At 59.2% G+C, this 27,378-nt stretch overlaps 1 protein-coding gene across 1 annotated transcript in view; it reads left to right on the forward strand.

The window, feature by feature from the left end:
* Nucleotides 1-27,378, forward strand: part of ZNF469 (zinc finger protein 469) — a 59,172-nt gene that overhangs the window by 16,659 nt on the left and 15,135 nt on the right. Inside the window, exon 2 of the mRNA XM_031002887.3 lies at nt 26,476-26,540. The gene's annotated coding sequence lies outside the window, so the exon portion shown is untranslated. The remainder of the gene's footprint in view (nt 1-26,475; nt 26,541-27,378) is intronic.

Here is a 27,378-nt window from a genome sequence, read left to right on the forward strand (position 1 = left end):
CCCCCCCAGCATCTATTTTTAACCTCATTTAACAGATAAGAAAACACAGCATAGAGACGTTAACCACTGTCAACTGCCGTGTAACAAGCAGCCCCACTGCTGAGGTTCACACGGCAATGGTTTCCCCTGTTCCGAGAGTCTGAGGTTGGCGCTTCTGCAGGTCTCACCTGGCCACCCAGGGGCTGCATGTGGCTGGCAGTTTGGCAGGCAGCCCACTGGGCCGAGGAGGCTCTGTGTGTTTGTCTGGCAGTCATCTGAGGCTGGGCCTGGGCCCCTCCCTCCCCTCTGCTCCCTCATGTGATGGCGAAGTCTCCAGACTCACATGACATCTGCCGCATCCCAATGATCAAAGCAAGTCCAGGGCCAGCCAGGTTCTGGGGGCAAGGATACACTCCATGTCTGGATGGGACACAATGCAGAGACTGGGACCACATTCAATTACTTGCCCAGAGTCACAGCTACAAGATGACAGTGTTGGAATTTAAACTGGGCCTGTGGGCCCACAGGTTGTGCAGGCAGATGCCCGTGGGCCAGGCAGGAGGGGGCTGCGTGAGAAGCCCAGCTGTGGGTGGCAGGGGCAGACAGAGCCACCCTCATGGGAGGGCCAGGCTGGAGCGGGGATAACCTTGTCACAAGAGCCAGAAATGAGTATCTGTGGTGCCTCCCAGCTGCTCAAAATCACCTAAAACCAAACATTTTCAATAGCAGATCACACTTGCTGGGGCCAGGTATGAGCTGAGGCCCCACATATGTGAGCTGCCCCCAGCCTCACTCCCGCAGCCTGAACCAGCTGTGTGCCCCTCTCTGCTCTGGATGGAGCTCCCAGTCCTTCCTTCTCACCCAATGCCCAATCTCGCAGGAGTGCACAGGAGGCGTGGAGCCTGGGACAGCAGCCGGGACGGCAGCCCCTCTGCCAGGTGCTCCTGCGCAGGGCTCTACCCAGGGCTGGGGCCACCTCAGGAGAAGCAGATCCCTAGAGAGGCAGACACCAGGAGCTCTGGGATCCCACGCGGGTCACTCCACCTCCCTGGGCCTGGACTCCTCATTGGGAAAATGGAAGCCACCATCGTGCCTGCCTCACAGGGTGAGTGAGGGCCGGCTGAAGCATGGCAGGGACGTGGGGTGAAGGGAGGCGGTGTCCGGGCCAGCCGTTCATCAGCAGCAAATGCCATCATGCCATCACTGGGGAGGCGCAGAGCCAATGGCCTTCGTGGCAGGTGAGGACGGGCACCCAGCAAGGAGGCTGGCGTCTGGATCAGCAGGCCCGAGTTCGAGCTCCGGTTCTGCCCTAGCTCACACGGGACCCTTTCTGCCCTCCTTGGAGCCTCTGTGTCCTGTGGCCCCACCTACTGAAAGCCCAGCAAAATGTGCCCAGGCCTGGCAGCTTGAAGCCCTGCTGCAAAATTGGCCTGCCAGGACAACGGCTCCATTTTCCAGATGGGGAGACTGAGGCCCTGCCGGCTCACACCTGTCAGAGCTCCTGCTGCTGCTCCCAGGAGCTGGCCAGACCAGGAAGGAGCACAATCCCAGAGCTGCTGTGGGTCTTGGAAGCAGTTTACTCGTCCCTGCTTTCCGGAACCTCTAAGCCAGGCGAGCCCAAAGGCCTTCCTGGGGCCAGGGACCCAACTGCTCCACATCAGTCCCTCCTCTCAGCTATGAAAACAGAGCAGCAGCAACAGCTGGACCCAGAGCCAGCTCTGTCCCCATAGCCATGGGTCAGCGGGTGGTCGGCAGTGCAAGGCCCCATTCCAGAGGCTGAGGGCAAGCTGGGATGGCACCCAAGGTCAGCCTGTGGGTCAGCAAACAGTCTATCTCTGGGCAGGTCACCCCACCTCTGGATAAAATGGGCAGAATCTCTTCAGATCGTGTTCATGGGATCACCTGGGAGCATCTTCAGTAACCCCAAGACAGTGGTTACCACCACTAGGGACTAAGCAGAGGGCCAGGGGGTGGCCAGGGGCAGGAGATGGAGGGGCCCAGAAACAGTCCTGCTGAACAACAGGCCAGGGGTTGCTTCTGCAGACTGGAGGGGGATGGAAGGGCATCCACTGCAGGAAAAAGAAGAGGCCATTGTCCCCCACCAAGCCTGGCTCCCTCCACCCTAGCCCCTCCCTGACCCTGGCTCATAAGGCCCTTGGACACTCAGTAGTCTCAAGCAGAAAAGTGCGTTCAGACCCCAGAAGACTGGGTACAGTTTCTCTCTCCCATGGGACCCAGAGATGACCAAGAGTAAATGCAAGAGAGGGGAAGCTTATCTCTTCTCCCAGCATTGGGGTATGCAGAGCAGTAGAAGACAGTGCCACGGGCACCATGCTGTCCAGCCTAACAGTGTCAGGGCCTCTCTGGTTGAGGCTGGGCAGTGGGGGACAGTACGGCAGTGGCTTACTCCAGGACGCCACAGCACCTTCAGCCCTGCAGTAAGCCGAGGGCTAGAATAGAGTACTTGCAGGCCCAAGATCCAGATTCTAGTCCTGATGATGGACAGATGGATAGAGGGAAGAATGGATGGATAGGTGGGTGGGCAGATGGATGGATGGATGGATGGATGCTGGGGTGGGTGGATGGGTGAGTGGATGGATGGATGGATGGATGGATGAGTGGATGGATGGTGGATGGATGGGTGGATGGACGGATGGTGGATAGATGGATACATGGGTGGATGAATAGGTAGATGGATGGATAGATGCGCGAGTGGATGGATGGATGGATGGATGGATGCTGGGGGGGGTGGATGGGTGAGTGAATGGATGGATGGATGCGTGGGTGGATGGATGGATGCATGGGTGGATGGATGGATACATGGGTGGATGAATAGGTAGATGGATAGATGGGTGAGTGGGTGAGTGGATGGATGGATGGATGGATGGATGGATATGTGGGTGGATGGGTAGATAGATGGGTGACTGCATGGATGGATGGATGGATATATGGGTAGATGGATGGGTGGATGGGTGGATGGATGGTGGATGGATGGATGGTAGATGGATGCATGGATGGATGGTAGATGGATGCATGGGTGGATGGATGGTGGATGGATGGATACAAGGGTGGATGAATAGGTAGATGGATAGATGGGTGAGTGGGTGAGTGGATGGATGGATGGATATGTGGGTGGATGGGTAGATAGATGGGTGACTGCATGGATGGATGGATGGATGGATGGATAGATGGTAGATGGATGGGTGAATGCATGGATAGATGGATGGAGAGATGGTGGATGGATGGGTGGGCGAATGGATGGATGGAAGGGGGAATGAGTGGGTGGCAGATGCTGGATGGTGACTGCAGTCTGCCAGGTACCAGAAACACAGTGGTGACCCTGTCCTACTCTACCCTCTCCTTCAGGAGTGTCCCATCTAGTGCAGGAAGCAGATTCACCCAGGTGAACAGGTGGATCAAGAACTGGACCCAGTTATGCTAAGGATGCTGAGTGCTGTGGGTAGCACCATGGCTGGACCATGAAGTCACGGGAGTGCAGTGGGAGGGAGGATGGTGAGGAGACAGTCTGGAGGCACCAGCGTGGGGAAAGGATGCTACCTGGGCCAAGTTGTGTTTGAAGGCCCCTGTGGAGAGGGACAGTGTGTCCCTGCAGGGGCCTCAGTTTCCCTCTGTGAGTAGAGACTTTCCCAGGACGCTGGTTGCAGCTCAGACCCCTTTGCAGTTGACCTGGGTCTGCCCCCACAGTCAGGGCCTCCACCGTCACCTGCTTTCTCAGGGCCCTCTCTCATGCCAGGCCAGCCCTGCCAGGATCTGGGGACACAGAATGGGGCCCGGCCCCCGCCTGCCTCTGGACATTGTTCCTCCGGTTCCAGGGCCTCTGCTGAGCTGGGTTCATCTGCCACCGAACTCCCTTATGCACTTCATCTTACCAGTGCGGAAACCGAGGCAGGCCAGGCTGGGGCAGCGGTTGGCCCAGGGTCACTCCACCAGTCAGGCTTTCCCTGGGCTCTGCTGACTCTTTCAGCTGAGAACCGCCCCTCCAGGAACAGGAACACCCCATCAAAAGGCCGGCCCGGCCCGGGAAGATGAAGCAGCAAATGGCAACACCCACCGTGCATACCAGAGTGTGGATGCGTGGGAGACATGGTGCATCCTGGCACTTTTAACTTTGTGGGGCCCAGAAACTTAAGAAGGAGGGGTGTGGGAGGGATCGGGAGTCCAGGAGAGAACCTTGGGTGGAGGCCGAGTGCGGTTGGGAGCCCGCAGCCAGTGGCCGTGCTGGACGCCTCTGTCCGTCCGTTGCCAGGGCTGTGTTCTGCAGGGTGGCCACGCATCCTGGTTGCCCAGAACAGTCCCTGCTGTCTCACACCTGCTCTGGGTGAGCGTTTACCCTGGACTTCTCATTTTTTGTAACATAGTGTTATTAATGGTTATGTTAAAATCCTCTGCGTGGGTTTGGTGGCTCTGGGTTCCGTCTGGCACTTGTTGAATGGGGCAAACACAGGCTCTCGTTTGGACAGTGGTGGGATTGGGCAGGTCACTGCTCTCCCAGGCACCACAGAGCTCACACCGCCATCTCGGGAGCAGCTGCTGAAACACAGGGCAGAGGGCTCCAGGTCTTGGGGTCTGCAGCCGGGCCTGTGAGCTGCCATCCAGGCCACCGTCTGCAGAGGCCAGGGAGGGTGGGACCAGGGGTGGGCAAGTGTGGCAGAGCAGCTGCTGGGACAGGGAGCAGGGCCTCCTGCCCTTGGCCCCCACAGTTCGTACCATTTGTTTCTGTCTTGATCATTGACCCTTTCCGTTCTGCACTTGTTACAAACTTATAACTTGAATTGTTTTACTCTCAGAAGTAGCCTGGTGCCGACAAAGCATCCTCCATCCTCCCTAGAGGCCAAGCCCTGCGTCTGTCTGGATGCCTCCCGCCCCCACTCAGCTCAGGTGCCCCCTCCCCTCAGTCCCAGGACACTCCTCAGCCTGGTTCAAAAGCAAATTCGGGGGTTCCTGGTGGGCAAGGAGGGACAGCGCCCTTCCCACCAGCTCAGCTCTGTGGCTTGGAGCGGTGCTGCAGGGCCCCCCAGAGGCCTCTCTGCCCTCACACTGACAGTACAAACACAGCCTCTGTGCCGCCAGGGGGCCCAAAGCCCCCCGACTGGTCAGCTCCCCTGCAATTCTGGGATCCTTTAGAAAAACAGCGATTGTTGTTTTACGGAACCCTTGTTTTTACGCTTTTATTGTGGACCTTTTTAAACATATACAAGAGCAGCGAGAGACACGTCACAGCCCCACACCCCCGGCACCTGGCTGCAATGGGTGCTGGCCCCTGGGCAGCCTGGCTTCATCTGTCTCTGCCCCCATGCTTATTCTTGCTGTGCTTTTACAAGACGATTCTACATACCAGGTCATTTCGCCTGTAAGGACTTCAGCAAGAGCCACAGCCAGGCCTTGAGAAGTACGACAGACTGGCCCTGGGCGGCGCCGGCGGTGTGTGTGCTGTTAGTGATTCACCAGCACGAGTGAGTTGCTCACCTGTGTGATTCAAACTGGAGTTGGTTCGAGGTTGTCCACCCACATATCCCTTTGGCCATGTTCTGTTAGGCCTTCGTGGTGGGGAGAGGAAGGGGCAGCTGTCATGGCTGAGCCACAGGGGGGATGTCGTCTGTGCCTGGGTGGCAGGAGAAGAAGTGGGAGTCCTTGGAAAGGTGGAAGGCTCTAGTGCAAGGTGATTGCCCACGGACGTGCTGCTATGCAAATGAGTGCATGTGCTGGTGGGGGCGGGCACAGAGGGATGCTGCAGGAAGGAGGCACCGACCACCCAGAGGGGTGAGTGTGAGTGGCATTATGAGGAGAAAGGTAGCTAGGGACCACAGGGCTGAGTCAGGCCCTCAGGACAGCCAGTGCAGACGCACAGCAGACCCAGGACAAAATCGGCACCTAACTGGGTCACCTGTGAATCCCCACGTGGGGTCATGTTGGTCAGGACACTTTTCAGCTGCAGGAGGACAGAACGCAACTCCAAACAGACTTAGCAGAAAGGAGACTCTATTGGCTCACATAACCAGGCTGTGCAGGGGGACTTCAGGCATAGCTGGATCCAGGTATTCAAACATCGGCATGAGGATCCAGTCTAACAGGGCGGGGAGGGGGTCAGCCCTCCCGGAACCACATGAACGCAGGGCAGGGGAGGGTAGCTCCACACAGCATGCTTGAGGTGCTGTTGCCAACAATGGGAGATTGGTGGTGGACAGGCAAGGAACAGATGTCCACACAGAGGGGACATTTGCAGCCACGGGATGGGCCAGGGCTAGAAAGGAGGATGAGGAGAGCAGAGCAAGAGCATCTGAGCCCTGAGCCTTGGGGTGTGGCCTCATACAGGACGAGGCTGGCACACGGGTAGCCCCTGGTCTACCGCTGTGGTTTGGCCACCACTGTTTTTAAAATATTAGAAGTGCACGAGAATATCCAAGCTTCTGTTGGAAACCAGAGGGGAGTGGCCACATGGGCCCGTGGTGCCTCCCGGCAACAGTCAGGTGGGGCCGACTGCTGCCACCCCTTGGGATGGGCCGTGAGTTTCCCCAGCGTGCCCTGTGGCCCACCTGCCTCCCTGGCGTCCTCCCCCAGCAACTGGGGCATTTGCATCAGGGCCTTGGGGGCTGGAGAGGACTCCAGTGGGAAGGGCTGGGGAGTGAGTGGACACAGGTCCCCAGGGAAGTGAACACCAATGAGATTTCACCAAACACCCATGAGAGCAGAGCAGAGGGTACAGCTGGGCCCCACGGACCCTGTGGGTGCTCAGAGTACCCCCAGGAAGTGCATGTGGGTGTGCAGGCTCCCGGCACTCCAAGCCGCCTCGGTGGGGCCACAGCGTCTGTCCCGGTCATAGCCCGCCCTGCCAAGCCCTGCCCAGCCCGCCCCACGGCCCAGGCCAGAAACGCCTCCAGCCCTGCAGCTCTTGGCCTCAGAAGCGGAAAAGCCTCTGCAGTTAGCAACACAAGACGGTTTCTGCGTCCTCCCGACCCCCGCCCCCAAAACACACACACACACACATCAGAGCGTCTTGGCAGCTGGTGAGCGCTAACGTGGCTGAATTGCTTTTGGGGACTTTGAAGGAAATTAATTAAAACCAGCTGAGATGGGAAAGCTGGAAGGTGGCGGGAGCCAGGGACAACTTTCCACAGGGCCTGGGAGGGAGCAGCCCGGAGCCGACCACGCCACCACGAGCCACAGTGTCCAGCCAGGCCCGACGACCTGCCCGGCCTCGCCAAAGGTGGGACTGCCCAGGAAACCGCCCTTCCGTGGGGCCCAGAGCTGAGTACGGGAAATGGGGCGGGAGGGCAGAAACGTGGGTGTGTCTCAGGGTGGCTGTGTATGTGTGCACGTGTGTGTTCACCCATGTACACATGTGTGTGTTCCAGGGCAGCTGTGTGTGTGGTATGTGTCTCAGGATGGCCCTGTGTATGTGTGCCTCAGTTTACCTGCCTATCCAAGTGCCCTGCAGTGCCCCCCACACTGGGAAGCCCCCGCTGCCCGCTGTGGCCTTCCTGTCCTCCTCCGTGCCGTGGGGGCTGCCCATGGCCAGGGTCCAGGTAGCCTGCGCCTGCCGCCTGCAGCTCAGCAGAGGCTCTCCAGGTTATCGGAAGGACCCGTGCTTTGGTTCTTCTCGTTACAAAAGCTGTCCCTGCCCAGGGTGAGGGACTTAGACGCAGAGGGTTCAACAGGGAGAGGAGAGGGGCAGCCGACCCCACGCGCCTGCAGCCCCTGCCTCCGAGGGCCGCAGAGTCCTCTCTGTGTGTGTGCGCCTGGGCATAGAGGTGGCTTTTCTTTGCCTTTTTTACAAAGATGGGGTTGTGCCTCGAGTACTGTTAGTGTTTTGCTTTCTTGGTTGGGGATGACACAGGGTTGGCGCCACAGCTTCCCCCGTCGGCCCCCAGGTCTCCTGATTCCCCCTAGCGGCTGTTCAGCAACCCTCAGGTCACTCAGTGCCTCGTGGGTCCCCCTCAATGGACATTTTCTTTCATTTCCTACAATCTTTCTGCCTTAAAAATCAGCATAAACATGTGTTTTAAGAGACCAGGAGATCGCGCCAGTGATACTGGGGACAGTGCTTATCTGAGAAGCCTGCCCTGATTGCTGTGACCGCTGCGCCTGGGCCTTTGCTCTCTCTCCACCCTCTGCGGCCCCAGGACTGAGGTGTGTCCCCGGCGCTCTGTGGCTAGCTGTCCCTGAGCGGGCGGCTGCGGCTCAGAGCTCCCAAAGGGGTGAGGTTGGGCTGGGCCCCCCAGGGTGGGAGCACGGCTCAGAGCTCCCAAAAGGGTGAGGTTGGGCTGTGCCCCCCAGGGTGGGAGCACGCCTCAGAGCTCCCAAAGGGGTGAGGTTGGGCTGGGCCCCCCAGGGTGGGAGCACGCCTCAGAGCTCCCAAAGGGGTGAGGTTGGGCTGGGCCCCCCAGGGTGGGAGCACGGCTCAGAGCTCCCAAAGGGGTGAGGTTGGGCTGGGCCCCCCAGGGTGGGAGCTCCTGCGTCACTGGGAATTGTCTCAGCTGCGTCCACACTTCCAGGGATCCGTCCGGAACCGTCGCCAGCACCTGCGTGCAGCTCTGAGCTGGGAGCCGGCATCATGGCAGGGCTCACGGTACCCTCTACTCAGTGTCACGCGAAGGAAGGAGCGAGCCTGGACAGGGATGGGGCAGACCCTCATCAGCGTCACTCTCTGTATCGATAGCGTGTCCGATGACGCACTAATTCAGTATCCTGCCTGATCATTTTTAGTGAGAAATCACCAGGTGCCGGACACCGAACGAGGCCCTGTGCATCCGACATCTGAGTTCATCTTCATTTCAACCCTGTGTGGCTGTGTCCTTGTCCCCGTTTTGTGCAGGGGAAACTGAGGCATGGGCAAAGGAGAGTCATTTGCCCAGATGGCTGGCATGTGGCAGAGCCTGGGTTCCAGGCCTGGCATGCATTTCTAGATGGTTCCTAGCCCCCAAGTCCCACCTGTGGGCCCAGGTTTAAATTACTCCCAGGGTGGTGACACCACAGGCCCTGCCAGTGCTCAGACGCTGCCATCTGTGAGTTGGGGGCATGGGCATCTCCTGTGGAGCCCTGCTGGTGCCCACTCTGTCTCTGAGTACAGGTTTGTGCAAATTAAGACAATATCACAGGTAGGACATAGAAACCACATGCACACACCCGGCCATGCCTGCACGTGTGTGCCCGCTGCATCACGTGAGTGCATGCATCTGACACACGGGCACTCACTCCCCTTGCTCAGGTCATGGAAGAGACAAGCTCACTGTGTGTTGTTTCCTTTTTGCCTTGGTGGCCAGGAAGCTCAGAGCGTAGACTTCCTGTAAGCTTTTTGGTTTGTGGTTTGTGTCTCAACCTCTTGTCGTATAGGCCTCATTTTCCCTAAGCCCCCTTAGTACTTTTTTTTGTTTTTTGTGTGTGTTTTTTTGCAAAGGAGTCTCACTCTGTTGCCCAGGCTGGAGTGCAATGGCGTGATCTCAGCTCACTACAACCTCTGCCTCCCAGGTTCGAGCAATTCTCCTGCCTCAGCCTCCCGGTAACGGGGACTACAGGCACCCACCACCACGCCCGGCTAATTTTTGTATTTTTAGTAGAGACGGGGTTTCGCCATGTTGGCCAGGCTGGTCTTGAACTCCTGACCTCAGGTGATCCGCCCACCTTGGCCTCCCAAAGTGCTGGGATTTCAGGCGTGAGCCACCGTGCCCAGCCCACTTAGTACTTTTTGGAACAAAGGGAGGGAAAGTTTTCAAGAAACGAAGTTGGAAGGAGAAAAAGATTGAGGAATGAGAGGGAGGGGCTGTCACCGTGGAACCCTCACCAGAAGCGGGGTCAGCACAAGGCTCAGGAATGCCCTCCCAGACTGCCAACGCCCCGCCAGCACTGACTGCTCAGGGCTGAATTGGTGTCTCCCCGCTTTCCTTCCGGAATCGTCTCTCCCTTCCAGGCTTACTGCCGGGGCCACATGGGCTTCCCAGGCCGGCCCTGACACTCCCGCCTGGCCCCGTCCCTGCAGACCCCGGCTGGCCCGAGAGAGGGACCGCCTGTGCTCAGCACCCAATGCACCGCTGAAGGAAAACATGGCCCCAGTGCCTTTTCCAGCCCCTGGCAGATATCCCTCTTTCTTCATTTCTTCCCTACTTTTTCTCCAAATGATGAAAGAAAAATACTCATAGGGAAGCGGGGAGGGAGGGGCTTTCTTCTGTATCCTATCCAGCCCCACCTTCTGAAGCTAGCAGCTGGGGCTTGTGTGGGCTGAAGGTCATCCCAGCAGGGGGGCCCTCCCTAGCTGCAGGGGAGATGGGGCTGGGGCTGGGGCTGGGCCTGCAAGGAAGCTTCTCTCTGGGGGCCCCTCTGCTGCGGGAAGGGTCATGGGACCAGAGACCCCGGGAGTGCGGCCTGGAGTTGGGGGCTCGCCCACCTGTGATGTGATGTGTCTGGGCTCAGGTCAGCATTCAGGGAGGGTCAGTTCCTGACCTCACGGTGACTCAGTTTCCCCACCTGCAAAGAGGCGATGATGACGAGGTGTCTTGGAGCCAGCTGTGAAATGGAGGCGGAGACAGGATCTCCATCCTTCCCTCGGAGACACTTGAGAACTGGAGGATGACCAGAGACTGAGCACGGCTAGACAAATGTGAAAGCGGGAGGCTGGTCACTCGAGTCCTCAGGGCAGCAGCCAGGACACAGGCCAGTCACCTGCATCCTCGGGGCAGCAGCCAGGACACAGGCGGGTCACCCACGTGCTCAGGGCAGCAGCCGGGAGTGTGGGAGGAAGACACTCTCACCAGGGGCAGGGGGCAAGCCGGGGAGGGGTCCTGGGTGTTCAGGGTGGAGGACCTTCTCCTCATAGGCCGTGTGCACCCCATGCACATATGCTATATGAGCGTGTGCACTCACAGACACTTTTTGAATGGAGACGAAAAATGCATGTGTTCACACGTGTGCAGCACTGCGTGAGGAAAATGCAAACAAAGCTCGGTAAAGCAGGCCGGGGCCCACACGTGCGGGCAGGGCATCCAGGCAGCTTGGGCCGAGTGATCAGAGGTCCTCGGTCAGTGGCCTGTGAGCGGAGGCCTGAGTGCGACAGGTGTGGTGGCCGTCTTGGGGGTTGGGGGGGCACGGGGCGTTCCAGGGCTCTGGGTGGGGCGGGCTCTGGCTGCTGGAAGATGGTGAAGCAGGCTGTGCAGCAGAGCCCAGGAAGGGGATGCCGAGTGTTCCAGTGGACGATGAGAGTCAGGGGGTTCAGAGCAGATACTGGGAAAGGCTGGGTTCCAGAAGGCAGAGCCTCTGATAGATCAGATGTGGGGGTGGGGGAAGGAAGGTAACTTAGCAGATCAGGGAAGCCCAACTGTTCATGGAGAAGTTCACGGTGCAGGTCACACAGTTCACGGTGACGTCTATGATGCCGTTGATGGTGCAGGTCACGTGGTCATGGAGAAGTTCACAGTGCAGGTCACACAGTTCATGGTGACGTCTATGATGCCGTTGATGGTGCAGGTCACGTGGTCATGGTGAAGTTCACAGTGCAGGTCACACAGTTCACAGTGACATCTATGATGCTGTTGATGGTGCAGGTCACACAGTTCACAGTGACGTCTATGATGCCTTTGATGGTGCAGGTCATGTGGTCATGGAGAAGTTCACGGTGCAGGTCACACAGTTCACAGTGACGTCTATGATGCCGTTGATGGTGCAGGTCACGTGGTCATGGTGAAGTTCACAGTGCAGGTCACACAGTTCACGGTGATGTCTATGATGCCGTTGATGGTGCAGGTCACACAGTTCACAGTGACGTCTATGATGCTGTTGATGGTGCAGGTCACATGGTCATGGTGAAGTTCATGGTGCAGGTCACACAGTTCACGGTGACATCTATGATGCCGTTGATGGTGCAGGTCACACAGTTCACAGTGACGTCTATGATGCCATTGATGGTGCAGGTCACACAGTTCACAGTGACGTCTATGATACCGTTTATGGTGCAGGTCACACAGTTCACAGTGACGTCTATGATACCGTTGATGGTGCAGGTCACGTGGTCATGGTGAAGTTCACGGTGCAGGTCATGGTGAAGTTCATGGTGCACGTCACACAGTTCACGGTGACGTCTACAATGCCATTGATGGTGCAGGTCACACAGTTCACAGTGACGTCTATGATACCATTGATGGTGCAGGTCACACAGTTCACGGTGATGTCTATGATGCTGTTGATGGTGCAGGTCACGTGGTCATGGTGAAGTTCACGGTGCAGGTCATGGTGAAGTTTGCAGTGAAGCAATGACCCGACAGGTGTGGGCAAGGCCACCTCCTGCTCAGGCCCCTGGAGAAGGTCCCTCCCACCTCCTCCTCCTCCAGCCCCTGGAGGTCCCAGGCATTCCTGGCTCGTGGCCGCCTCACTCCACCTCTACCTCCATCTTCACGTGGCCTCCTCCTGTGTCCATCTCTCTTCTCTTCATGGGGCCCTCTCCTAAGGACACCTGTCTTTGGATGTAGAGCCCCTGTAATCCAGTGCGACTCCTCTTAGCTAATCGCATCTGCAAAGACCCTATTTCTAGATAAGGTCACATTCATAGGTGCTGGGGTTAGGACTTGCTTTTGGGGGACACACCTCAGCCCACACCTCACAATTCCCCACCCTCCACCCAACCTCAGCAATGACAACTTCAGAGGGTGAAAGTGCCACACAGACAATGACACAGAGATGCAGGTGAGCGGCTCTGTGGGGGTGGCTCAGACCCCAGCGAGCCAGCATCTGGGCCGAGGCCTCCAGAGCCCAACGCAGCCCCGGCGGGTGGTCCAGGGGGAGTGGCGAGCAGGGGTGGTGGGGCAGCAGGGGCAAGGCCAGGAGGTGTGTATGCTTGGGCTCAGGCAGGCAGGTGAGCAGGCAGGGGTGCGAGTGGGCAGGGATGCAAGCAGGCAGGGGTGCGAGTGGGCAGGGGTGCAAGCAGGCAGGGGTGCAAGCGGGCAGGGGTGGGTGTGAGCATAGCTCTCCCGCATGGGTGCAGCCTCAGGTGTGTTTGGAAGGATCCCTTGGCCTGCCTCAGGGAGAATGGGGTGTAGGGAGCCCCAGGAAGCTGGAGACAGGTATCAAAATCTTCTGGGCAGGAGACGGTGGTGGCCTGAGGTGGCGCAGGGTGGATGCCAGCCCAAGTGCTCCAGGGCCTGGGGCCTCTCACTCTGTGTCCATGGCGAGTGTCTCACCCACTCTGAGCTTGGTTTCTTTATCTGTAGGGTGTGTGTGAGGCCCCCACCTGGTTTCCCTTTCTGTCACAGCTGAACAGGCCCACACCTGGGGTCCCCTTCTGCCCTTCAGCATTCTGGGGGCCTCACAGGGCCCCCACCAGCCTGCCCTGCCTTCCCAGAAGAGACAAAACCCTGATGTTCATGGAGCCCTGGCGTGGTGTCGCACAGCAAGGCCAGGTCCAGCTGCTGGCTGTGGACGGCCGGGGTGAGGGGCCACCACCCTCTTCCCCCTGGGAGGGGAGGCCAAAGGCTCTGGGAAGGAGCTGGGGGCCACTACCCTGCTGGGCGAACCTGGGGTCCCAAGACCCTGTTGGTCTCGCGTCTGTCTCCTGCCAGAGCCGAGTCAGCCTCAGGCCAGGGAGGTGCAGGGGGTGGGAGGTCCGGAGAGGCAGTTGGGGAGGCAGGGGTCAGCATAGAGCCCCACCCTCCATCAGGAACCCACCACGCCCCCTGTCCCAGGCCCACCCTGCTCTGCCATCCCCTCTCCAGTCCCAGGCCCGAAGTAACACGTCCGCCAGTCCCACTTGGCCACGCAGGCCTCTGCGCAGCCTCAGACACAGCCACCCAGTGCCCACCTTCCCAGTGCCCTCTCCCCAGCCTGCTGTGTGACTGCAGGCACCTCGCTTAACCTCTCTGAGCCCTGCTGCATCAGAGCTCATGAGGTCTTTGCCAGTGAAGGCTTTTCCTGCTCCAATGGCAGTTCCAGAAACCCTTGACCTTTCCTGGGCACAGGAGCCCAGACCCAGCCATAGAGCCAGGGACCTTTGTTCTCTCCTAGAGTTGCCCCAGACTGGGCCCTGCGATAGCAGCATGCAGCATGGGGGACAGGGAGGGCAGTCTGTCTCACCCACAGCGATGTCCCCACACTCGGTCAATATACCCGAGAAAGCGAGTAGGTGAACGGGGACCTCGTCAGGGCGGGGACAGCTTGGAAAATGTGCAGCCCAGAGAGAACGCTCACACACCATAAACCACGCCGACGGCTTCGGCCCGCATAGTAGTTACTTGTTTTACATGAATTCTTGCCAAAGTTTTAAAATGGGGAGATTTCACTTTAAAACCTGGATTTCTCAAAAATCAGAAAGTCTGCCACTGTGCCGCGTGTCCTGGCAGCCACAGCCACAGCCGGGGCCCGGGCAGCAGTGGCCGCTTATCCAACTGTGGGCATGGGAGCCCTGCAACCCCCACCTGAGTGGGAGGGTCACCGAGAGACCCAGGGCGCACCACGGCGACACCAGACCAGGCGCTAGCGGTGTGGCATCCCCATTGCTCCTTCCTTGAACAAATCTGGGCCATTATCTCTGCCTTATCCAAGGCACGGGGGCCATAGTCGTGCGTAAAGCTAATTAAAATCTGGGTCCCCGCACGCACGTGATAAATGGGACAAACAGCTGCCATCCAGTGTGCACGAGAGGCCGGGACCAAGGAGGCAGAGCAGCCGGGGATGGCTGGGTGCTGAGGCTGGCGGCCTGGGCAGTGACACTCCAGGACAGACCCGCTCTGTCTCTCCCCTCAGCCTCTCTCTTCCCTTCACCCTCAAAACACCCACCTGTGGGCCCTGGAGGTGGCAGGAGGAACGCGGGAGTGAGGAGACAGCAAAGGAGAGGCCCAGCAGGCCGAGGCCCGGCGCACCGTGGCTTTCCCAGCACAGATGTGTTTTCTGTGTTTTTCTGAAAGCGGGGAGCCCTGGGCTCTGTGGCAGCCCTGCTCAGCCCCACTGGGCCCCACCGTCCTGCCTGCCTGTGAACCCAGGCCTCTGGAGAAGTGATTCCGTCCAGAGCGAGCCTCGGAGGGTGTCCTGCAGAGCTGGGGGCAGCGTTTTAGCAAGGTTCAGTCAGTCCCGCCATTGCCTCTAGCTGGGCGTTGAGCTCGGTTTTCTCAGCTCTGAAATGGGGTGATTGTGGCAGTGCTGACTGCAGCTGTGGTCCGGAGGGTGCAGGACCCAGGGAGATCCCAGCTCCTGGGCTCCGCGCCTCAGCGCCTGGGCAGTGCCACAGAGGCCTCCGCAGGCTCCGCAGCAGTGGGGAGAGCGACCGGGCCAGCCCCCAGGGCTGTGTGAGTGTGGTGGCAGGTGCCATGGAGGCAGGCGCTGTGGTGGCACTTAGAGACAGTGACCCTGAGCCTCCACCAAGAGGGGTGAGGAGAAGGGCCCTGCTGCCCCCTGGCCAGTGACACCCCCAAGACCGTGTGGTGGAGCCGTCTGGGACCCTCAGCATCCGAGCTTTCCCTACACCCTCGGGTCTGGGACTCCCTGGAGGACAGCTGGAGGCTGCAGGCCCTCAGGGCTGGCTACCTGCAGTGGGTCCACACCCTGTCACCCTCAGGGCCTACATCCCGAGTCCCCAGGAAGACAGAGTGGAGTCCAACCTTGGGATCCCAAAGCCCCCACCTGGGTTCAGGCTGCTCCCTGCAGGCCACGGGCCTCCAGGTTGGACATGGCCACAGATCATGGCCACAGATCCCGTCACGCCTGGGCTTCAGTCTCCAACACAAACACCTGCTGGGCATCGGGAAACGGGAACAAACGTGGGTGCAGGGTGGAGGCATCTGGCCTCGGGGGCACCTGGAGGAGGCCACAGTCTCGTTACCTCCATCCCAAAGAGCCCTGGGGACCGCAGACTCGAGTTGTTGGAGGCCCAGGGATGCTGTGGAGCCAGGATTTGAAAGGTGGCAGCCTCCCGGGAGAGAGCCGTGAGGGCAGAGGCCCCCAGGCCCGGCAGAGCTGCCCTTGATTGGGAGCAAGCTATGGCTGGGAGCGGGCCCCACGGCAGGAGGGTCCGAGGGAGAGGCAGGCCCTGTGGCCTCAGGTTGGCACCATAGAGGCCTCCTCTGTCCTGGCTGTGGCCTCCTGCTCTCGAGAACAGGCCAAACCCAGGAGGACGTCCCAGTGGGGGGTAACTTCCCCCGCCCCAGGGAACAGGGCTCTTCAGTGCCCGGGCGGCACAGGGCCACCCCTCACCAGGCCACTGTGGCCAGAGGTCCACGCAGGACAGCCCCGCCCAGACGTCCACTGCCACCCGGCCCTGCCTTCCCAGGGCCATGGGTCAGCCAGTTAGGGCGGGGCAGAGGGGAGCACGGCCAGGCCTCCAGTTTCCAGCTGCCCAGAGACCAGCTGAGGCCACACAGCGAGTGGGGACAGCAGGGTCAGCTGCGCCAGGGCCCAGGTAGCCTCGAGGAGACACTTGCAACAGGGAAGGGCGCTCCCTCGGCCTTGCAGAGACTCCGGTCCCGGGTGCCACTTCCCACTGTGTGGCCTTGGAAAAGTCCCTTCCCGTCTCTGAGCCTCGGTTTCTCGTCTGAGCAATGGGGAGGAACAGGACCACCTTGTGGGGCCTTGAGAGGATTCATGAGGCAGTGTGGGCCCGGTGACCCTCCGGGATCTCAGGGTCTGTCAGGCCAGTGCCGGTCACAGCTGAGCAAGGTCCTGGAGAGGGGCCGGGACCCCCCACCACAGCCTGCCGCCCAGGGCCTTGAACTGCCCAAGGCTCACCACACTGCCCCACAACCTCAGGAGCCAGGGCCCTTCCCCCAAGCCCCTCGTCAAACCTCAGCCAGACTCCACCCCTGGCTGAAGGAGGGAAGAAAGCTCTGTGTCCTAGGAACCCAGGGGCCTGCACTGCGGGGGCAGTGCTGTGCCCATTTTACAGCTGAACACACTGAGACTGAGCCCCCAGCCTGGGAATGGCAGTGCAGTGGGAATGCCCGTCACTCAGGCCCCCTCTGCAAAGTGTCTGGAAAATCACAGCTGGCACTCCAGGTGGCCACCCAGACAGGATGTCTTCCAGGGGCAGGAGGACACGGACCCAGCCTGTTCAGGAGCAGGGAGAGTGCCCGGAAGTGACCAGAGCTGGATGCACGTCCCAGCAGCCCCACATCTAAGCCATGTGCCCTGGAACCCAGCACTGACACTGGAGCCCCATTTCCTCATCTGCAAACCGGGACCGACGGCTTCTTCCAGGCGTGTAGCTCCCAAGCCCCGAATGATCATTGGACCGATTGCCTGGAAGGCCACACCCGGCACACAGTCGGTGCTCATAGCGTCCTTCCTCAAGCTGGGGCAGCAGGCACGCAGCCCGGCCCCTCCCAGGACGACTCGCTTCCCAGCGCTACAGAGCCAGAGTGCGGACACCCCATCCCCACCCAGCTCCCACCCCGGGCACTTCACTAATCCTCTCGTCCTTAGGAGGCAAAATTATAATCACTTTTAATTGAAAAAGGAGGCTGATATGATTCCGAACCCCACAGCAGCGGGAGAGTAATTAACGCAGCCACCAGGCCTCACAGAAACCCATTAATCATGTCACTCGGGAGACAGCTCATGAAACCTCGGCTGGGGCAGTGGGAGGACCAGGTGACCCCCATGTAGGCCTCATCGGTCCCAGTTTCTCATGCAGAGACCTCACTCGGGGTGGGATGGGCTCTGTTCCCAAAAACCAGAGGCCGTGACCTTCTCAGGAGACCACTTGACGGCACAGGGGAATCCGGGTGGCTGCTCGAAGTTCACTTATGCTCTTGCTGCCCGGGCGTCCTCATCTGTGAGATGGGCCTGCTGGGGCTTCCCCATGCTGGAAGACAGACGACACCCAGGCCTCCCGTCCTACCTCCCACCCAGACCAGCTTCACACTGTCACACGTTGTGATCTTAGTGGTGTGTGACTTCGGCAGGATCTCCAAGGCAAGCTCTGGGCCTAGCCGGAAGCTTCTGACCCAGAGGGTCTGGGTAGGCCCCAGAAAAGACCACTGAAAGAAGCCACTTCAGATAGCACCACCATTACCGTGAGAAATTGCACGCAGGGCTTCATTGGGAAAGAGTAATGGAAAATAACTACGGTTTCTAGCATCAACAAGCAGTCACGTGGTGATCGGTTGTTTTAGGGGAGGGATGGTAACAACCTTGCCCACAAAATCAAAACCCCACAGGACCACACACCCTTCGCCCTTCCAGGGCTCCCTCCACGGGACCCAGCCTGCAGAAGGGTCCTGCAGGAAGTGGCACGCCCGCTCCCCAGGAGGGGTACCCAGGGCTCCTCTTGGGGGACCAGAGCCTGAGCAGGGGCCTGTCCTGCGGTCGGCGTCTACCCCAGGGCCTGGGACTGTCGGGTCAAGGTCAGCCACCCACACACTCAGGGCGTCCTCCTGGGGTCCCGTGGAGTCTCCGTGGTACTCGGCTTCCTTCTCGCTGTGACAGGGTGAGGGCTGACAGCTCCAAGAGAAAGGCAGACTTGGGCGCCGCCTGCCCTTTTCCAGAGCTGCTGCTTGGCACGTGGAGGGCTGTTTGTCTGCTCGGCCTCCCCCAGGAGGCCGAGAGCAAGGCCCCCAACCACCCTGCCCAGAGCGTCGCTGCAAGGGAGCTCAAAGCCAGGGGCGAAAGAGCCCAGGCTCCGCCACTGTGTGGCCTGGGGCAGGCCCGTACCCTTTCTGAGCCACTGTTCCCATCTGTGAAGTGGGCACACTGACCGAGTCACCCTCAACGATCCTCATTCTAGAAATCCAAGGCAGGGCTGCTCGACCGGCCAGTGAGAGAAAGGCACCCCCGTCTTTGGATTTTACAGTGGGTTCTGGGGCTGTGGGCACCGTTGCCCATTCTAACCACCTGCCGCCTCCACACCCTGGACGAGCCGTCTCAGCCTTGGGATACCCGCCTGGCTGTATTCACCTCGGCTCTGCTAGAAGGTTCCTGGGGCCACTGAATCCCAATCCAGTCTCCGCAAGCCAGATGCCTGGCGGGGCGGCCCCCAAACGTTTCTCGCTCCCCCCACATGGTCCCTCTTCCTACACCCTTTGGGCAGGGGAGAAGGACCCTCAGACAAATGTGCTGATGGAGGCAGCTGGCGTTTGCTGGGCTCCGGTACAGCATTGACATTTAGAGGGTAGGCTGTGTCTCCAAAGTCATTTCTGGACAGCATGCTACAGTTGCACCTCCACCTCCCAATGCCGGGGAGCTCTCAGAGTCTCCTATAGAAATGAGGCCCCAAAGCCCGCCATGGCCTGGCAGGGGAGTGTGCGTGAGCCCACGTGTGCATGTGCATGTGTGGATGTATGCACGTATGAGCGTGTGCTCACGCGTGTGCATGGATGAGCATGCATAACTGTGCACACACCTGTATATGTGTGCATGAGTGTGTCCACGTGTGTGCTCACAGGGGAGGCCTGTCCCCACCCTGCAGCCCACCCGAATTGGTCCCTCACCCTAACCTAGAGCCCCAGGTTCAAGGAGCAGCTCCTGGAGACCCCAGGAATAACAGCTGCCCCAGCTGGACTCTACCCGGGCTCCTGAGCACCAACTCCCTGCCAGGCCCAGGATGGGGGCAAGCAGAAGACCTGCGGCCCCAACCGGTGTGATGCCGGCAGTGAGGACAGGGGACAGTACAGCAGCAAATGGACACCATCTACAGAGCCGGGACCAACAGCAACAGCTCTGTGGTCAGGGAGGGCTTCCTGGAGGAGGTGGCATTGGAGCTAAAGCTGAAGGCCCATCTCGGTGAGGCCGTGGAGGGTTGTCTAGGAGACTGAGCAGAGCTGGGTTGGGGCCTGGCTACTGATGAGGTCCTGGTGTCCTTCTGGGTAATGATCCCCTGAATATTGGCCTTTGTGGCACAGAGGGGCAGAGGAGAGGGGGGCTGCCGTTCTTGCCTGCCTCTTGCCATGTGCCAGCTCTCAGCAATTTTAGTGGGTGGCAGGGCTCCATCTTTCAGCACAAATCCCCACCGCCCCCCGGCCACCTCCCTGTCATTTTCGAAGACATCATTTTCTTTCCCCATGTGCCCCCTTATCTCCCTCCTGTTAAAGGATCTCGAATAGGCACCCCGATAAGACAGGACGAACACCATTCCCCAGCCCCTCCAATGCCGGCCTCCACTTTCCCCCAAAGTAATTAAGATAAATGCAGCTGATAATTTGCACCGTATTCTTAAACGTACCCTCCGGGCCATATCTCAGATATAATTTTACCTGCAAAAGTTTATCTGAGCACTCAGGTAACAGATAGTTTTTAAGCAAAGCGGCAGCGTTTGAAGCAAAAGGAAAGGAGAATGTTTGTGATATAAATGTGAGGAGGCAGCAGCGCTGCAGCCCCGTACGGCGAGGACTGCAGATGGGAGGCCCCCGTGCTTTTCTCCTGGGCTGCTCGGCTCCACCAGCGTTTGGGGTGAGCCTGGCCGCCTGCCCAAGTTGTGAATGGGGCCGGATGGGTGTGATGGGCAGACACGATGCTCAGGATGAAGGCCGGGGCACAGCCGAACTCCTCCCTTTTCCAGAGGCCGCTGCCCAGCGGTGCTGGCACACATGGCGTCTGGCTTTGTGCTCCACACCCATCGGGGAGAGGCCAGCTGGCTGCAGGGGCCGTGCCAAGCCACGGAAGGGGGGTCAGGCAGCAGGGGACGGTGCCCAGGGTGACACAGCTCGGACAGGCTCAGCCCTGGTGGGCAGCCAGAGGCCGGAGGGAACTGACCAACTGGACTGAGCTGGTCCGAGGACGGGCCGGTGCCTCCCAAACAGACCGGGAGAGCTCAGCACGGGAGGCCAACATCCTGACCCCGGCTCTGCTCCCCAGACTTGCCACGTGACCTTGGGCAGGTTCTGTGAGCCTCAGTTTCCCCCATTCGGCCTGGAAGCCCAGCTGCTCTTCCCAGCCCGGTCCCACCCCATGGCACATATTTCTTGGCCCTTGTGTGGTGTCCAGGGTGGGACAGGTGTGGCCCTGGGATTGGGTGTGGACAGCCTCCCTAACCCCCAGCAGCCTCCCACTCCCTGCCCCTGAAGCCCATGCTGGTCCCACCCCTTGAAGCGCCGTGTGCCCCCTCAATAGCACTCCACCCCTCCTCAACGTTCCTCCAACAGCCAGGAATGCCCCCAATGCCATGCCTGAGAGACCCTCACCCAAGGCCAGGCCTCGGCTGAAGAGTCACATCATCAGAGCAGCCGCTCAGGTCACCCAGAAGGCCCCATGTGCCCACTCTTCTCTCTCAGGCCAGGGCCTTGGAGCTGGGATTGAGCCAGGCAGGACTCAGGGGCCTGTGGGGCTCACGCAATGCCCTCCTCTGCCAAAGGGAGGAAGGCACAGAGAGGGGTGGAGGCTGGCCTGAGGCCACACAGCACACAGTAGCAGACCCTGGCTGTAGGTGGGAGCCAGATCCCAACTGCAGGTTCAGCTCTCAGCCATGCTGTCCTTCCCCAGTGCCATGTCTGGAAAGCAGGGGCCACACGCAGGTTCCATGTGTGGGGAAGACAGGGCACATGCACCAGGCTCCACTCCCACACCGGGACGAGGGAAGAAAGGGCAGTTCTCCCGCAGCTCCCCTTCGCCGAGAACCCCACACTTTCCGCTGTCCCCACAGAGGGGCTGAGGAGAAAGGGAGAGCCAGTCCCTGCTGTTTAGGAAGGCAGGGGCCAGCCCTGACGACAGCGGAAACAACCAGGAGAATGAAGCCTACCCCACACCAGGGATGGCTGCAGCTGAAAGGGCTGGGACCGTTCACAAGGAGGAGGAGTGGGTTGCTTAGGATGCCTGGCTGCGAGTGGGACTTCGTGAACGTTGATATCAGGGTGTCACAGACAGGCCCAAGGAGCCATCAGATCCAACCTCCATTTACAGTTGGGGAAACTGAGGCCAGGAGGCCTGATTGGACAGTGGCACTCCAGTTGGGCAGTGCAGCCGAGTGTGCAGGGCTCCCAGGCCTGGTCCCCAGGGGATGGCCACCAGGATGTGGAAGGACAGGCACCCTTTGAGAATTGCAGGATCATGGAGACACGCCCGAGTTCACATCACACGCAATCCAGGAGGGCTTCCTGGAAGAGGGATGCCATGCTTCTGAGCAAGCATCTGCTAGGCACTCACTGCGTGCTGGTTTGTGTGCTCCATGAGGTGGCTTGCGTTGTTCTGTTTAACCCTCTGACCACACCCTGTGAGGTCAAGACTCTAATCATCCCCATTTCACAGGTGGGAAAATGGGCTCAGAGAGGCTGGGACGGGGCCTGGATCCCACAGTCAAGGAGTGCGGGATCTGAGAGTCAAGCCCAGGTGGAGCTGGCCCCAAAGCCCCCTGCGTGGTTGGCCAGGAGTGAGTGGGGGTCGGGAAGAAGGGAAAGGGGAGGGGCAACCCAACCCGAGGGATCTTCTCCAGCAGAGGCCCCAGGAGGGGCTGGGAAGGAAGGGCCAGGGGTGGGGCCAGGGGCAGATGGGGGAGAACCTGGCTCTCGAGGGTGCACAGGCCATAGCTGAAACTGAGCAGGTTGAAAGAGGAGGTGAGGCGAAGAGTGTTGGGAGCAGCGGCAGGGGTGGGGCAGAGGCGTGGGGGCAGGAGCCCAGGTGGGGGTACCCCTCCTTTCAGGCAGTGGCGTCCCCCACACCCCCAGCCAGAGCCACCCCGACCTGCTCTTGAGTTACCAGAGTGCTTGGCCAGCTAAAGAGGGGCCAGTTCCTATTTCTGAGAGAAAAGGAGCCGCTCGCGCTCCTCCGGGGTCTCCCTGGGGCCAGCCCTAGATCTGGGGGATAGGATCTCCCGACTTCAAAGGGGTCCGGCCTACTGAAACCCACACCGACAGGCTGGCACCAAGGGGCTCTGCCAAGAGCCTGGGCGGGGCCAGAACCCAAGGCCTGGAGCACATGCTGCCCCCATGCCCACCCCAGCTCCAAGGACTGGGACGTGTCCCCGAGCCCCTGGAGGGAGAGCTGGCAGCTGGCCCTCGAGTGCCGTGGGGTGCTGCAGGCAAATGTCCCTGCTGTCCTGGGGCAGAGGAAAGGGGATGGGATGGCCAAGTTCTGCCCGCAAGCTGGGCAGGCAGAGGCAGGGCCACCCCAGGGGATGGGAAGGACAGAGGGACAGGGTGTGGAGGCAGTGGGGTGGGGCCACCCTTTGTTCAGCATGGAAGAAGCACAGTTATAGACAGTCCTGCCTTCAAGTCTCAGCTTGGCTGTGTCAGTTGTGTGACCCTGGACCCGTCACACCACCTCTCTGGGCTGCAGCTTCCTCACTTGCAGCAATTTCTTGATTCACTGACTTTCTGGTCAGCCCAAGGCTGCGAATCTGTCACATCACTGTGTGCCCAGTGCCTGACACAGCATCCAACACAAATGTAAAGACTTGTGGATGGATGGGTGGGTGGGTGGATGAGTGGGTAGGTTAGAGGGGATGGGCAGGTGGGTAGATGAATGGGTGGGTGGGTGGATAGATGGGTGGGTGGATGAATGGGTAGAAGGGTGGATGGGTGGCTGACTGGGTGGATGGATGGGTGGATGGATGAGTGGGTGGATAGATGGGTGAATGGGTGGGTGGATGGGCAGGTGGATGGGCAGGAGGATGGGGGGACAGGCACGTGGATGGATGCATGGGTGAGTGGGTGGATAGATGGGTGGATGAATGGTAGAAGGGTGGATGGACGGGTGGATGGATAGGTGGGTAATGGATGGATGGATGGATGGATGGGTGGGTGGATAGATGGGTGAGTGATGGATGGATGGGTGAACGGGCAGGTGGATGGGTGGATGGGGGGATGAATGGGTGGATGGATGAATGGGTGGGTGGATAGATGGGTGGATGAATGGTAAAAGGGTGGATGGGTGGGTGGGTGGATGGGTGATGGATGGATGGATGGATGGGTGGGTGGATAGATGGGTGAGTGATGGATGGATGGGTGAACGGGCAGGTGGATGGGTGGATGGGGGGATGAATGGGTGGATGGATGAATGGGTGAATGGGTGGGTGGATAGATGGGTGGATGAATGGTAAAAGGGTGGATGGGTGGGTGGGTGGATGGGTGATGGATGGATGGATGGGTGGGTGGATAGATGGGTGAGTGATGGATGGATGGATGGGTGGATGAATGCATGGATGGGCAGGTGGATGGGGGGATGGGCGGGTGGATGGATGAATGTGTGAGTGGGTGGATGAGTGGGTGGAAGGGTGGATGAGTGGGTGGGTAGATGGATGGGTGGGTGAGTAGATGGATGGGTGGGTGAGTGATGGATGAGTGGGTGGATGGATGGGTGGGTAGATGGACAGATGGGTGGGTGGGTGATACATGGATGGGTGGATGGATGGATGGATAATGATGATGGATGAGTGAATGGATGGATTAATGGATGGATGGATGGATGGATGGATGGATGGATGGATGGATGGATGGTTGGACGGATGGATGGATGGATGGGTGGGTAGATGGACAGATGGGTGGGTGGGTGATACATGGATGGGTGGATGGATGGATGGATAATGATGATGGATGAGTGAATGGATGGATTAATGGATGGATGGATGGATGGATGGATGGATGGATGGATGGATGGATGGTTGGACGGATGGATGGATGGATGGGTGGGTAGATGGGCAGATGGGTAGGTGGGTGATAGATGGATGGGTGGATGGATGGATGATGATGATGGATGAGTGAATGGATGGATTAACGGATGGATGGATGGATGGATGGACGGACGGACAGATGGATGGATGGGTGGGTGGGTGATGGATGGGTGGATGATGTTGGATGAGTGGATGGATGGATTAATGGATCATGGATGGATGGATGGATAGATGGATCAATGGGTGAGTGGGTGGGTATCTGGATGGATGGGTAGGTGGGTGGATGGATGGGTAGGTGATGGATGGGTGGATAGATGGATGATGATGATGATGGATGGATGGGTGGATGGATGGATGGATGGATGGATAGATGGATGGATGGGTGGGTTGGTGGATGGATGGGTGGGTGATGGATGGGTGGGTGGGTGGATGGATGGGTGGGTGGGTAGATGGATGGATGGATAGTTGGGTGGATGGATGGATACATGAACAGATGGATGGGACAGTGTGGCAAAGGCTCTACTGCTGAGTCCCAGTGGCTTCCTGCAGTTCTTCACCCTCCCTGGGCCTCAGTCTATACATCTCTGGGTAAGGACATGCTTCCTTCTGTGACACAGTGACTCACATTAGGGCCTCTGGGTTCTCTACATTGCTAGGAGGGGCATGAGTTACGGTTGTCTATTGCTGTATCATAAAGAACAGACTGAAACAACAAACCTTTATTATCTCTTAGTTTCCAAAGGTCAGGATGCAGGCACAGCCTAGCGGGTGGTTCTGGCTCAAGTTACCTCACAAGGTTGTGGTCAGAATGTCAGCAGGGGCTGCAGCATCATCCAAAGGCCCAACGGAGGCTGGGGAAGCCACTTCCAAGATGGCTCCCTCACACAGCTACAGGCAGGAGGCCTCTGTTCCTCACCTCATGGCCTCTCCACGGGGCTGCTTGAGTGCCCGGAAAGCATGGCAGCTGCTTCCCCACATGTGTGATCTAAGTGTGCAAGGAGGAAGCTGCAGTGCCTTTTAGGGCCCAATCTTGAAGTCCAGCACCCCTCCTTCCAGCATATTCTGTTCATTAGCAGTGAGGCGGTAAGCTCAGCTGTGTTCAAGTGGAGAGAATGAGGCTCCACCTCTTGAAGGGAGGAGTGTTAAAGAATGTGTGGCCATATTTTAAAACCATCACAGAGACTGACAATTGGACAATCTCCTTCCAAAGTCAAACGCAGCTGCCCTTTGATGCAGCTAGGCCCACAGCGTCTGGAGCACAGGCTGTCGCCATGTGGTGACCATTGCTGTATTGTTTCTAAGGGCCGAATGCAGGCAGCAGCCCAGTGTCCATCCAGACAGGTCTGGGTGCTCTGCAGCCTGGATGCGAGGACGAGTGGACAGAGAGTGAGAAAACTCTTCATGGAATGTTGTGGAATTACCTACAGGATATGTTGTTACATGAAAAAAAGTCAGGTGCAGAACAGTGAGTGTAGCCGACGATCTTCCGTTCAAGGAAGGAGGAAAGGCAGTGTGTGTTCCTGTGTGCTGGTGTTTGCATCCAGGGACTCTGGGAGGAAACACCAGAAGCTCCTCTAGTCTCCCCAGCAGGACTGGGGAGGGATCCTGGCAGGGATGGGAGGGGCAGCGTTCTCACTGCAACCCGTAATAATCTTGAGCTTCGGAGCCGCATGAACACACAATCTATGCATACATAAAGACCCAACAAAAAGAGATGTAAGATAGCCGTCAAAGCTGCAGCTGAGGCAGCCAGGTGACCCCTAAACCCTTCAGGGTCCCCCGGGCCAGCTGAGCTGCCCGCTGACCTCTGAGAGGAGCTCACCCATCTCCCGGTGGCTCTTGGTGGCTTCCCGGTGCCCTGAGGCCACAGCCGGCTCTGCCCGGGAGCCGCTCCCTCCCACCTGGCTCCTCCTGGGGCTCTTGGTCCAGAGCCATGCACCACATCGGCCCTGACATGCTTTCCATTTTCTTTGCAGCCAAGAAATTCTCATTCCTCAGGAAGTTGTGCGGCGACCCAGCTGAGGGGCCCCCAACTCCCCAGGTATGTACAGGCAGCAGCCTGCGCCGAGGCTGGCCACAGATGCTCTGTCTTGATGGTCCTGAGGCCCCTCCACCCCCACCCGCCCGGCCTTCCTCTCCCTCTCAGGACAGTAATCGGGCCTGCCTACTGCCTCCCAAGAGCTGACTCCTGGGGCCTGCCGGGCAGGGCTTCCAGCCACAGCTCTGAGCCAGCAGGCAGGCGTGTCACCTGATGTTCCTCATGGCAGCCGCTGTGCCAGCAGGCCTCACTCCTTCCCTTGATAAATCAGACCAACTCCTTCCCTTGATAAATCAGACCAACTCCTTCCCTTGAGAAAGGCCACTGGGCACAGCTGTGTTCTCAACACTCCTCCCCACCATCCAGGACTCAGTAAAGGCCACCTCCTCCAGGAGGCCTTTCTGATGCTCCATCTGGGCTGAGGTCCCCACTCTGAGCCCCCTCCTCCTCCATCACCTCCTGGAGGACTCTGGCCACGGGTAGGGGGGTCTGACATGTGGGACTGGGCTTCATGTGGGGCCTGGCTATTGCCGTTCCTACCCCCACCCCTGCAGCCTGGCCCCAGTGGGTGTCTGGGCCGTGTGGGACACAGCTAAGCCCAGTGCAGGGCAGGAGACGTGCAGGGCTAGGAGCCAGCCCTCCCAGGAGGACCTCACCTACACTGGCTGAGGCCTTGAGCGGGTTCCCCCCTTCTCTGTGCCTGGATTCCTCACCCATAAATTCAGGGCGGCAATCACAGATCACCTCTGAGCCACCGTGAGCACAAGGGAGGCAGTTCAGGAAAGTGCTCAGATGCCCAGCATCATTTATTCACTCAACAAACCTCACCTGTGAATCCTGG

Source organism: Gorilla gorilla, chromosome 18 (assembly GCF_029281585.2).
Source record: "Gorilla gorilla gorilla isolate KB3781 chromosome 18, NHGRI_mGorGor1-v2.1_pri, whole genome shotgun sequence".
Lineage (NCBI taxonomy): Eukaryota > Metazoa > Chordata > Mammalia > Primates > Hominidae > Gorilla > Gorilla gorilla.